The sequence below is a fragment of the Martes martes genome (genome assembly GCF_963455335.1).
Source record: "Martes martes genome assembly, chromosome: 13".
NCBI classification, from domain to species: Eukaryota; Metazoa; Chordata; class Mammalia; order Carnivora; family Mustelidae; genus Martes; species Martes martes.
In genome coordinates, this window is record NC_137901.1 from 26,937,716 (window position 1) to 26,950,141 (window position 12,426).

The following is a 12,426-nucleotide window of genomic DNA, read 5'->3' on the forward strand; positions in this document are numbered from 1 at the left end:
GGAGCCCCTTTTGCTCTCCTTTCGCCTGGAGGTTTGTTCTTTGCTGCTGTTAGGCTACTCCCTTCCCTGTCCCTGTCCCGGTGCTGGGGAGTATGAGGCTCCTTGCCTGGGACATTTGCATTTAACCAGCCATGCACCGCCCCCCCCCCCACCTCCCCAGAAAGCATTCTTCCCCCATGGAAGGCAGCTGATGAGCTCTGCATGGTGCTGCTGGTTTTAAAGGACATTTTCAGAGTCCCCTGGCTGGCTTGGGTCTGCCTCCCCTTCTGGCTCCTACTGCCCCTCCAAGATAAGCCCATGCAAGGACTGGCGGGCCCCAGATGGTCTGCTTCTGCCCTGTTGGCCTCCACCTGCTGCACTTGTTTCCTCCTCAGCAGGCCCACTCTGGGTTCCTGGGCCCCATTGGCACTTACTCAGTCCTGCTGGGCCTGCTGGGATCCATGCTACCTGGTCAACAGTGAGAAAACATCCGAGCTCATGGTCAGCGCCAGCTCAACTCCTGACTGCTTGCTCTGCCACACCCTCCCTGGTCTTGGGTGGCTGTGCGAGCCACCCAGAGTTCAGTGGGCATGCTGGTTGCCTCCCATCCCTCCCTCACACTGAGATCTTGACTCCCTGAATCTCAGATGCCACCTCTGGGGCCTCACTCCAGGGACATGGGTTCAGTCCAGTCAAGCAAGCAAAACTGGCCTGTACTTGATACGGGAAGGATGCTGCGGGGGTCTGTGGAGAAGCAGATGGTGTGGTCCTGGTGTTCAGGAGGCCTGAGGTCTCTTTGGGGAAACAAATGGCCACAGATGAGCTAGCTAAGTAGTGAGTGTTAACCTGTCTGAGGAAGGACGTATGAATGGGCTGGAGTAGTTAGGGAAGACTGCCTAGAGGAGGTAGAACCTGAATGGGTCCATGTAGGAAGGGTGAAATTTAGGTGTGTGTCTGGGGTGGGGGAACATGCACAGCCAGAGCTAAAGAGCATGTAAGCAAATGTGCAGAGATGGGGCACTGCCTCCCTTCCGCTCTCCCATGTCCGTACCACCCATTCAATTGTAATGAGCCAACTGGGTGTGATTATCGGTCTGTGTCCGGTCTAGGAACACTTCACTTGAGCGTTCCCCAGAGGTCTTGGGGCAGTCTCATGAGAATCACCTGCAGGGGCCGCTGATACGCAGGTGCTTGGGCTCAGGATGGACTCTCTGGGGGTGGGTCCAGTTCATGCTTGTTACCAGGTCCCCACAGGGCTCCTAGCAAGCTCCCCCTGCTGCGCTAGACCCACAGTTCTCAAGGGAGAGCAGTGTTACCCCAGGCAGTACCTGGAAACATTTTTGGTTGTCACACGGGGAAGGAGAGAGCTGCTGGAGTCTTGAAGGGTAGGCCAGGGCTGCTGTTAAGGATCCTACAACTGTATCATCTGCTCCCCCCAGGAAAGCATTGCCCAGCCCCAAATAACAATAGGGCTGATGTGGAGAAACCCCGCTCTGGACCGAAACCTCCACAAGGCAGGGTCCTCCATGCTTGGGTCCCACCTGCACGCTGAGCACCAAACATGGTGCCGGGTACGTAGTAAACTCTCAATAAATACAGGATAATGAAGAAATGGTTGAAAGCTGGGTGTGTGTGTGTGTGTGTGCGCGCGCACGTGCACTGTGCACGCGGAGGGGGAATGTGTGCACATGCACCTGTTTGCCCACATGCGCCCCTGGTAATTGGGAGACATGGATCCAACTGGTAAAAGGGAGAATGTGGAGAACGGGGACAGATACAATGTTGGGTGAGTAGCTTCGGGTGAGGTGCTTTGTGGATGGGGAAGGGCAGATTGAACCGGGTTTCTTCACTCACAGGGAGCTGCATGTGGTCTTTGAGTAGGGTAATGATGGGATAAAAGCCTCTGGCAAGGACGGCTATTCAGGCTCTGTAAGGAGAGGTTAGTGATGGGGAAAGCCTGGGAGGCTCTTGTGACAGCCTGGTCCAAAGTGAGGAGACTCTGGTGCGGAAGGCAGATCTACTTTAGACCTTGGGGATTCCTGAAGGCTGCAGCCATTCTTCGCTTCTGTGCCGAGCTGGGTTGGTTGATGATGCATTCAGCAAAGCCTCCATTGTTTGCCACCTCACAGAGAGCTCAGGAGCACAGAGATAACAGGCTATTTCAGGGAGAATTCGGGCCAGACTTCACCAGAAGGGAGTGGGGGATGTGAGTCGGTATGTGTTCTTCCCTTGGGCCCCCAGTCTCTGTCAGTGCTGTGTGGTCGCCACTTCTGGGGATGCCCGTTGGAGCGATCGGGACTCTGGGGGCCCATGTTGCAAACACTTCCGGTACTCAGGAGGGGAGAAGGTGGGCAGTGCAGTTGGCTCAGGGGACATAGTGTCTCTGTGAAGAACGTGCACACTCTGTGGATTGGAAAGAAAGCGCATGAGACAAAGCTGTGAAGTTTGCCGTTGATATTCTTGGCTTCCTCCTATCCGTACTTGATTGAGCACATACTTAATGAAGATTTGCCCTATGCTGAACACCACGCTAAGTACTGAGGACAGTGGTGTGGCAGGCCGACACAGTCCAGGGTCTCCGGGGAGCTTGCGGTCTGCTAGGAAGACTGAAAGGCACGTAATAGAAACATAAGCCAAATTGGAGGTGTGAGCAAGGGCTTCCAGAAATCCGGAGGGACCCAGAGTGGATCAGGATGGTTTCAAGGTGCATGGAGGCATTTGAAATGGGTCCTAAAGAAAGGAAAATGCCCCGTAGGCATGGTGGAAGGGGAAGGAAGGGGGATGAGAGCCAGCTTGAATGAGGATAGCCAAGTGCAAGGGAGAGCTAAGTAATTCAACATAACTCAAATATCACAGCTGTGTACCTGGGGGCAAGGTGAGGCAGGCAGGGTCTGGTTATGGAGAATCAAGGAGATGTGTGTGAAGAAGCATGTCTGGAGGAAAGAGGGTAACAAATTCGAGTCTGGATCTGTTAGGAAACTCACTGCAAGGAGATGACAGGGAGCTATCCAGCAGCTCCTTGGAAATGAGCTCCGGAACTGTGGGCGGAGAAGAGCCAGGCTAGCAATGGAGATTACTTAGTCACCACCAAAATCAGTGTTTTCCCAACTTTTATAATTGTTAGCCGCCGTAAGAACTATGTTACACCCAGGGATCTAGAACACACTCACGTACACAACCATTTGAAACAGCCATTCTGTGAAACAATATTTGACCTTCTTATAAGAAACGTGCTTTAATTTCTATTCCACTTCATTTGAAAAATAAATCCGGCCTTTAAAAGGAAGGGAAATCTGATACATAACATGGATGAATCTTCTTTTTTTCCCCAACATGGATGAATCTTGAAGATGTTATGCTAAAATAAACCTGGCACAAAATGACAGACATTGTATGCTTCTACTTATACGAAGCACCTAGATTAGTCAATTCGTAGGGACAGTAAGTAGAATGGTGGTTGCAGGGGCTGGAGGTGGGGTGGGAGTTAGTGTTTAGTGGGTACAGGTTTTCAGTTTGGGAAGATGAAAAAGTTTTAGAGATGGATGGTGGTGATGGCTGCATGACAGATTGGCTACACTTAATGCCACTGAACTATAGACTTAAAAATAGTGAAAGTGGTAAATTTCTGTTATGTCTATTTCACCGCAATACAAAAGTTTCAAAAAATTCTAGGGGTAAACCACCAAGTTGATTTTATAACTTCTTGGTTTGAAACCCTTTGTTAGAAAAGCACTGGTTCCACGATGAGGTTGGATGAGATCACCCAGGAGAGAGCAGAGTGAGGGATGGTGAAGGTCAGGGCACAGTGGAGAGCCTTAAGGAATCCCCACATCTAAGGGTCCAGACAGGAGAGCTGTCTCTGGAAATTGAGGCTGCAGAGAGGTAGGGGGGAACAGCTGTTGAGGAAACCAAGGGATGATGGTGCCAGGAAGAGTGCGGTCCCCTGTGACACACATTGCAGAGGGATCAGGTAGGATAAGACCTATCCAGATTTGGCTGTGTGGGTAAGGACAGGTCTGGGGGAGTGATGGGTCGAAAGGATTTTCTAGAATCAGGGCCATGGAAATGGTACCCTCTTTCTTTAAGCCCTCCACTGCCCCCAAGCTCCTTTGTTAAGTGCTAAAATCTTCACATAAACTTGTGTCCCTAGAGTGCTGAGGACTATAAGTACTTACACCTTAACAGAGGGGCAGGGAAAGGGCAGTAGTTTTTTGTTTTTTTTTTTCTGTTTTGTGGTTGTTTCTCCTTTAGTTAGAAATAAAAGTCCTTGTAGATTTTATTTTATTTTATTTTTTTACAATCTGGTGTCAACCTGCCTTTTACACTTAATCTCAGAGGAAGACCAGATAGGCATGGGCCTTGCGTGTCCTCTTTTTATGTCTTTCAGTGAAATTTTATAATTCTTCATAAAGAATTTGAACATTGCTAGGCTTATTTCAGGCTACATAGCTTTTACTGCTATTGTAAAAATTTATTTTTAAAAATTGTATTTTTGAAACATTTATATATAGTATATATACAAATACATATACTAAAGTATATATATATACACACACACACATATATGTAGTACATACAGAATTTATATAGCATTTGTAGCTAGTATATAGAAATAAATTTGATTTTCTTATGTTTTGAGCTTATAAACAGCAACCTGGATAATGTATACATAATGACAATAATTTTTCTGAAGAGTCTTCTGGGATTTCTGCATAGATGTTTTTCCTTTTATCACAACCCTGTACCTTAATTATTTTTCTTGTCTTATTGAGCTGGTGAGGACCTTTGATATAAGGTTCAATAAAAATGTCACAATGAATATCCTGGCCTTAATTCTGATTTTTTTTCTTTTTTAACTTTCTTTTTTTTTTTTTAAGATTTTATTTATTTATTTGACCCAGAGAGAGAGATCACAAGTAGGCAGAGAGGCAGGCAGAGAGAGAGAGAGGGAAGCAGGCTCTCTGCTCAGCAGAGCAGATGCGGGGCTCTATCCCAGGACCCTGAGATCATGACCTGAGCTGAAGGCAGAAGCTTTAACCCACTGAGCCACCCAGGCGCCCCTTTAACTTTCTTTTTAAATAGATTTCTCCAAATATAATTTGCCCATTTAAAGTGTACAATTAAATGACTTTTGGTATAGTCACATCACTGTGTACCCATCACCACAGTCAATTTTAGAACATTTTCATTACCCCAAAAAGAAACTAGACTCCTTACCAATCATCCCCCAGTACTCCCACTTCTAGCTGTAGGGATATACAAACACTAATGCATCTTCTGTCTCTATAGCTTCATCTGTTCTGGACATTTTATACTAATGGAATCATATGATATGTGGTCCAATATGACTGTCATCTTTCATTAAGCATAAGGTTTCCAAGGCTCACCCATGTTATGGCATGTGTCAGTACTAACCTTCCTTTTTTTTTTTTTAATATTTATTTATTTATTTGAGATAAAGAGAGAGCACATGAACATGGGCGAGGGGAGGGGTAGAGACTCTCCAGCAGACTCTGTGCTAAATGTGGAGCCTGATGTGGGGCTTGATCTCAAGACCCTGAGGTCATGACCTGAGCTGAAATTAAGAGTTGGCTACTTAATGGACTAAGCCACCCAGGTGCCCAATACTTCATTTCTTTTTGTTGATGAATAATATTCCATTTATAAATATACCATATTTTCTTGGTGTGTTCTTCAGTGATGGAAATTGGGTTTTTGTTTTCACTGTTATGAATAATGCTATGATGAGCATTTGTGTCCAGGTTTCTGTATGGACATGCATTTTCATTTTTCTTTGGTATATACCTACAAGTCGAATTGTTCTGTCATATGGTAACTCTGTGTTTTACCATCTGATTGCCACACACTTTTCCAGTTGCCACACTCCTTTCCAAAGTGGTTTTGGCATTTTATACTCCCTCCAAGAGGTGCATGAAGTTTCCAGTTTTTCCATATTTTTAAAAACACTCATTGTTATCTTTTTGGTCATAGCCATCTTCGTGGTTTTGAAGTGGTATTCCGTTGTGGGCTTGATTTTGTATTTCTCTGTTGACTAATGATGCAGAACATACTTTCATGTGCTTATGGGCCATTTGTATGTTTTCTTTGGAGACCTGTCTATTCACATCCTTTGCCCATTTTTAAATTGGATGATTTGTCTTCCTGTGATTGAGTTGTGAGAGTTCTTTATAGCTTCTAATATAAGTCCCTTATGAGAATAAGATTTGCAAAACATTTCTCTTATTCTAGGGGTTGTCTTTTTACTTTTTTGATGATATCCTTTGAAAATTTTTAATTTTGATGAATTCCAATTCATGTATATGTATGTCTGTATATATATATAGTTGTTGCTGCTGTTGGTTGCTTGTGCTTTAAGTGTTGTTTCCATTAAATCACAGGCTACGTACACTGCCCAGTGTCACAAAGATTTATCCCTGTGTTTCCTTCTAAGAGTTTTTTTTATTTTTTTATTTTTATTTTTTTAACATTTTTAAAAAAGATTTATTTATTTATTAGACAGAGAGAGAGAGAGATCACAAGTAGGCAGAGAGGCAGGCAGAGAGAGGGGGGAAAGCAAGCTTCCTGCTGAGCAGAGAGCCCGAGGCAGGCCTCGATCCCAGGACCCTGGGATCATGACCAGAGCCGAAGGCAGAGGCCTAACCCACTGAGCCACCCAGGTGCCCCTTTTTTATTAACATATAATGTATTATTAGCCCCAGGGGTACAGGTCTGTGAATCGCCAGGTTTACACACTTCACAGCACTCACCATATCACATACCCTCCCCATTGTCCATAACCCAGCCACCCTCTTCTAAGAGTTTTATAACTTCAGCTCTTATGTTGAGGTCTTTGCTCCATTTTGAGTTATTTTTTGTATAGTGTATGATTAAACCTGATTTTAAGGAGAATTATGGTACAAGTGTCCCCATCGAATGTATCTGCTTAAAATTTTCTTTTGTTTTTGTTTATATTTTGTAGATAACCTCTAAGAGATTAAGACTCCCTTCTGGAGTACGCTAACAAGTTTTGTTAACTTGTGTTATCGTGTTTGGATATTCATTTTATCAGATGCTTTTTCTACCTCTATTGGGTGATATGTAGTTTTTTGCCTGTAATTTTTGATGTGATAAATTACATTAATAGATGTTCAACTTATAATTTGGGGGCTAAACCTAGCTTGTTCATGGTGTATTATTTATTTTCTATGATGTGAGATTTTGTTGGCCAGTATTTTTATGTAAGATATTATATCTCATTTTAGTGAATAATATCAGCATCTCATTTTCTTACAGAATGCAGTCTCTGGTCTTAAAACCAGTCTTGTAAAAGGAGTTGGGAATATTCCCTCTTCATTCTGTGGGATGATTTATGCAGGTCTGAGATCATCTATTCTTTGAACGTTTGGTAGAACTTGCCTGTACAGCCATCCACACCTAATGTTTTCCTAGTGGGAATACTGTAAGTTACTAATTCCATGTCCTTGATGGTTAAGGATGATTTCTCCAACCACACAGGAGCCGAGGCTGGGTCTATTTCTTCCTGCCTTTTGTACAGCAGGCTCTCCGCTCGGCTGCCTTCCCTCCAGCCTTGCTCTCCCCTGTGCTCAGAGGGTGCCAATCTGGGCTGCCTGCACATGGCTGGTGCAGGCCTGAGACCTGAGGATATGAAACTGGGTCAAGGAAAAGCACAGCCTGACTCCAGGCTTTATCTGAAGTTGCGTGCGAAGGCTCCCCTCGCAGAACCAACCCTCCTGCTCGACTGCCCTGAGAAACAGGCACAGCACAGGAGATGGAACAGCAGGGATGGGAAGGTCTATCCACCTTCCCCTTCTGGAGGGGATGAGTGCCTTGCGGGGACCTGGTGGGAATGGATGGTCCCCCAGAGAGGAGAAGGGATGCTGAGCTGACTGGCACCGGGGTGTGTGCTGGGCCGGCGGGATGACCTTCTTGTTTTGCTGATCAGAGCAAGCTTGTCTTGAGAATCTGATGCAGGGCTGGGATTAGGGTGAGGGAAGCCTGACACCCAGGGGACAGGACTCAAGGAGGCCTCCCTCTCACGGGACAGGTGCCCTGCACCCGTGTGAGTCTGAGGGGTAGGGGCCGCCTTTAGTTTTGGGAGCCTTGCTTGCCTCAGTCCAGTCCCGACCCTGACCTGCTGTGTGCCCAGGCTGCACTTAGTCATCTGTCAGCTGTCTCTCCCTTTGCCAGATGACCCCAGGGATGCAGTGCTGTCCTCTCACTCACCCCCCTCTCGGTCCCATTCTTTTCTTTTTGACATCTCTACTTATCAGGCAAATTGTACCTCTTAAAGGACTTAGCATCTCTTCTGTGACTTATCCAGGCCCACTCACTTCTCCTCTAATACCCTCTCATCCAGAACTTCTCAAGTTTGGGCCTTAACCCTATGTGTAGGGACCCCTGCCCCCTCCCTACCACACACAGGTGAAGGATCCATCAGGTAATGATATGGATTATTAACATTCCTTAAGTGTTCATGAGCCAGCCTCCGACCTAAGGAGATAATCCTAAGTGAGGATTGTTTCATGTAACCCTTACAGGAGTCCTGTTAAACAGATATAATCATCCTCCTTTAAAACTCACTCAGAGAGGCGAGTAACTTGTATAAGGTTGCATAGCCTGGAAGACCCTTAAAAGAGATGTTTATCCATCTCTGCATTCCTAGGACCTAGCACAGTGCCTGACATTAATTGCTGGACAAATGGATGCACACAAAGGGAACCGCTCGTGGCACCTGGGCGATGCATTTCGGCATCCGGCTCGTGATTTCCACTCAGGTCATGACCTTGGGGTCGTGAGATGGAGCCCCACTTCAGGCTCCATGAGTCTGCTTGTCCCTCTCCCTCTGCTACCCACTCCAGCTCTCTCTAAATGAATGAATGAATAAATAAATAAATACCTTTTTTTTTAAAGGAACCCCTAAACTTTTCCTAGTAACTGTCAAACATCAATTAAATGTGCACTCAGCTTCGTACTGGGGGGATAAGGGGATGTGATAAGGAATTATTAGATGTGATACATGTTCTTAGGGAGCTTAGAGCACACATAAGGAGACAAACCTGAAAAATATGTAAAACTATACAAATGTACTCGCAGTTGTGTGGCATAGGCGATAAAGCTTGTAGGGTTCAAAGGAGACAGCAGTTGACTGATGAGTAGCCTGGCAGGACCTGATGTGGGCTTTGGGGAGCTAGTGTATTTCAGGGGGTGATTCTGGGGGACAAGCTGGGGTATTAAGACTGCAGGTGCAGGGGATGGAAGTCACAGAAAGCTTTTGAATTTCCTTTTATTCCTTGGTGCTCTGTGAGGCGAATGGCCCTCACTGGTCCCAGTTTAGTATTCTGTAATGTGAGAGGGTGAGTGGGAGGTTAGTTGTTTTTCCCAGCTCTGATGAGGGGAGCCAGCCCTTCAGCATAAAGTCTTGGGCCAGACTTTGCCAGTCCTCTTTGTGAGGGACCCATGGGTCCTGCGAGATGGGAGATGGGAATGAGGCTGGTAAGCCAGGAGATGTGGGTGGGACACCACGCATTGGGGGTGCCAAGGTTATTGGGAGAATCAAATGCATCTGTGCTTGCTCCAGCCTGAGATCATATCCGATCTGTGTAGCTCCTGCTGAGCCTCTGAGCAAAGGAACCCAAGCCTCTCCCTGGTCCCCCAGTATACCAGCTTTCCACTCTTCCCCGACCCATCAGGCTGAGGATCAGTATTTCTGGGACCAACACTGCTCTTTCCCCAGAAATAAGCTGCAACCCCCCAGAAAAAGGCTTAGAGGACTCAAGACTCCCCCAGTGTTTTCTCTTTTTTCAGTGTCAGGCTGGGTTGCTGTCCTGACACAAGTTCATTACTCTGGGTCTTCTTTGCCCACCAGGCCTTGCAGAGCTGATGTTCCCACTCCCGGGGCCTCCAGCTGGTGGAGGTGCCATTCCGCACGTCCAGTCTCAGCCTCCTCTTGCTTAAGGTTGAGTAATTGGTTGGTTGGTTGTTTCATTCATTCATTCATTCATTCATTCATTCATTCATTCATTCATTCATCTGTTTGTTCTTTCAGCAAGCATGTACCAGACCTTTGGTGTTCAATATAATAGCCACTCGCCATGTGTGGCTATGGAACCCTAGAAATGTGACTAGTCTAAACTAAGATGTGCTGTAAGTGTAAAATACATACTAGATTTCAAAGACATAGGGGAGCCTGGGTGGCTCAGTCGGTTAAATGCCTGCCTTTGGCTCCTGTCATGATCCAGGGTCCTAGGATTGAGTTGCACATCGGGCTCCTTGCTCAGCAGAGAGTACTTCTCCCTCTCCCTCTGCTGGTCTCCCTGCTTGTGCTTGCTCTCTCTGTCAAATAAATAAAATCTTTTTAAAAAATAGATTTCAAAGACATAATATGAGAAAAGATGTAACCTATCCCATTAGTTTTTAAATTATTATATATTGAAATGACAATATTTTAGATGTATGAGGTTAATAAGAACATATTATTAAAATTCATTTCAACTTAAAAAAAAAAAGATTTTATTTATTTATTTGACAGAGATCACAAGTAGGCAGAGAGGCAGGCAGAGAGGGAGGGGGTAGCAGGCTTCCCACTGAGCAGAAAGCCTGATGTGGGGCTCGATCCTAGGACCCTGAGATCATGACCGGAGCCGAAGGCAGAGGCTTAACCCACTGAGCCACCCAGGTGCAACTCAACTTTTTTTTTTTTTTTTACTTCTTAGAAAACTTTTTATTTTGAGAATTGTAGATACACATACAGTTGTAAGAAATAATACAGAGAGAATCTGTGTACCCTACTCCTGTTTCCCAGATGCTAACATCTTGCAAAATTATAGTACAATATTACAACCAGGAAATCCACATCGATACAATCCATCAACCTGACTCAGATTATACTAGTTTTACATGCACTCATTTGTGTGTCTGTGTGTAGCTCATTCTATGGAATTTTATGATGCATTTGATATTTTTATTTTGATTTTTTTATAATGTGGCTATCAGAATATTCTAGATGACATCTGTGGTGCCTGGTGTATTTCTATTGGATAGTACTGCTCTAGTCTCTGTTTGCCAAGATGTATGAAACTCTGCTATATACTAAGTGCCAGGTGGGCTGGGGTTCGGGCGCAAAGAGACCCCCAGGGCCTCAGATGACGTGGAAGCCTCTCACATGGAGAAAGGAGGGTACTCGTTTGGCACAGCGTGGGGGCTTCAGTCCTTCCCACCTGGGTGCCTCTTCCTCAACTCCACCCTCTGCCATGTCCCCTCCCTCCTCTACAGAGTCACAATGTCCCCCGGTGCCCCACAGAGCCAACCTGGAAACCATGGGCCAGGACTGAGCATCTGAATGGAATCTTGAAGGAGGAGCAAGGTATCACCTTGGAGGGTTAGCGAGGGACCCCAAGTGTATGGTCAGGGCTGCTGTAGCAGTACCACGAACTGGGTGGCTTTAACTGAGAGTTGCTGTCACATAGTTCTGGAGGCCGGACATCTAGGGCGAAGGTGTCAGCAGGGTGGGTTCCTTCTGAGAGCTATGAGGGAGAGTCTGTTCCATGCCTCTCCCGTGGCTTCTACTGGTTTGCCTGTGATCTCTGGCGTTCCTTGGCTTCGTCTTCACGTGGCGTTCTTCCTGTGTCTGGATTTCCCCTTTTTATAAAGACACCCGTCAGTCACATTGGATTAGGGGCCCACCCCGCTTCGGCATGACCCCATCCTAATTTAACGAATTACCTCTGCAATGACCCTATCTCACAGGGACTGGGGTGGGGGTGGGGGACTTCAACATAGGAATTTTGGAGGAAAACAACTCAACCCGTAAGAGCCATAGGAATGAGCAGGAGCAAAGGCTGGTGCACGAAATGACTGGAGAAGTTCAGCTGGAGGGGCTCCCCAGGGTGGGTTGCTAACCTCGGAGAATCTGGGACGTGTCATAAGATGGAGAAGATTGAATTAGTGGGAGCTCGTAAGAGAGTAGTTGGAGTGAATGAATGCATGAGCGTTTGAGGGGACCCCCATGTGTCCTCATCGTTCCACTGCCCTCCAAGGAGGCAGGGGGTCCCCACTCTGTTCACTGTGGTCCGCCATTGGGGGCCTCAGTGCCACAGGACAGCTGGAAGGTTGTGGGTGTACTCCCAACCCCTCGCTCACCCTATGCTCCTTCTGCAGCAGCCTCTCTTGGAAGGGGTGGTCTGGAGCACCAGCCCAGGGAGAACAATGTTTGGACGTGGGCCTGGGGGGCCCAGACTCCTCTGTGGTGCCTAAATGGGGGGTGCAAGGTGGTCTCAGAATTATGCCTGGAGCTTGTCTGGTTTCTCTCTCTCTGGACCCCTCCCATGGCTGGGTGTCCCCGTGTGTACCACCCACAATCCCCGTCCCTGCCCTAGCACTGTCAGTACTGAGACCCCTGGGCCTAGCCCAGCCGTTTCTTAGCCAGAG

General features: G+C 46.6%; 1 protein-coding gene across 2 annotated transcripts in view; it reads left to right on the forward strand.

Annotated features, from left to right (window-relative positions):
* The window catches only part of ST8SIA5 (ST8 alpha-N-acetyl-neuraminide alpha-2,8-sialyltransferase 5), a gene marked incomplete at its 5' end in the record, with an annotated part of 50,997 nt that overhangs the window by 955 nt on the left and 37,616 nt on the right, over window positions 1-12,426 (forward strand). The gene's annotated exons all lie outside the window — the stretch shown is intronic.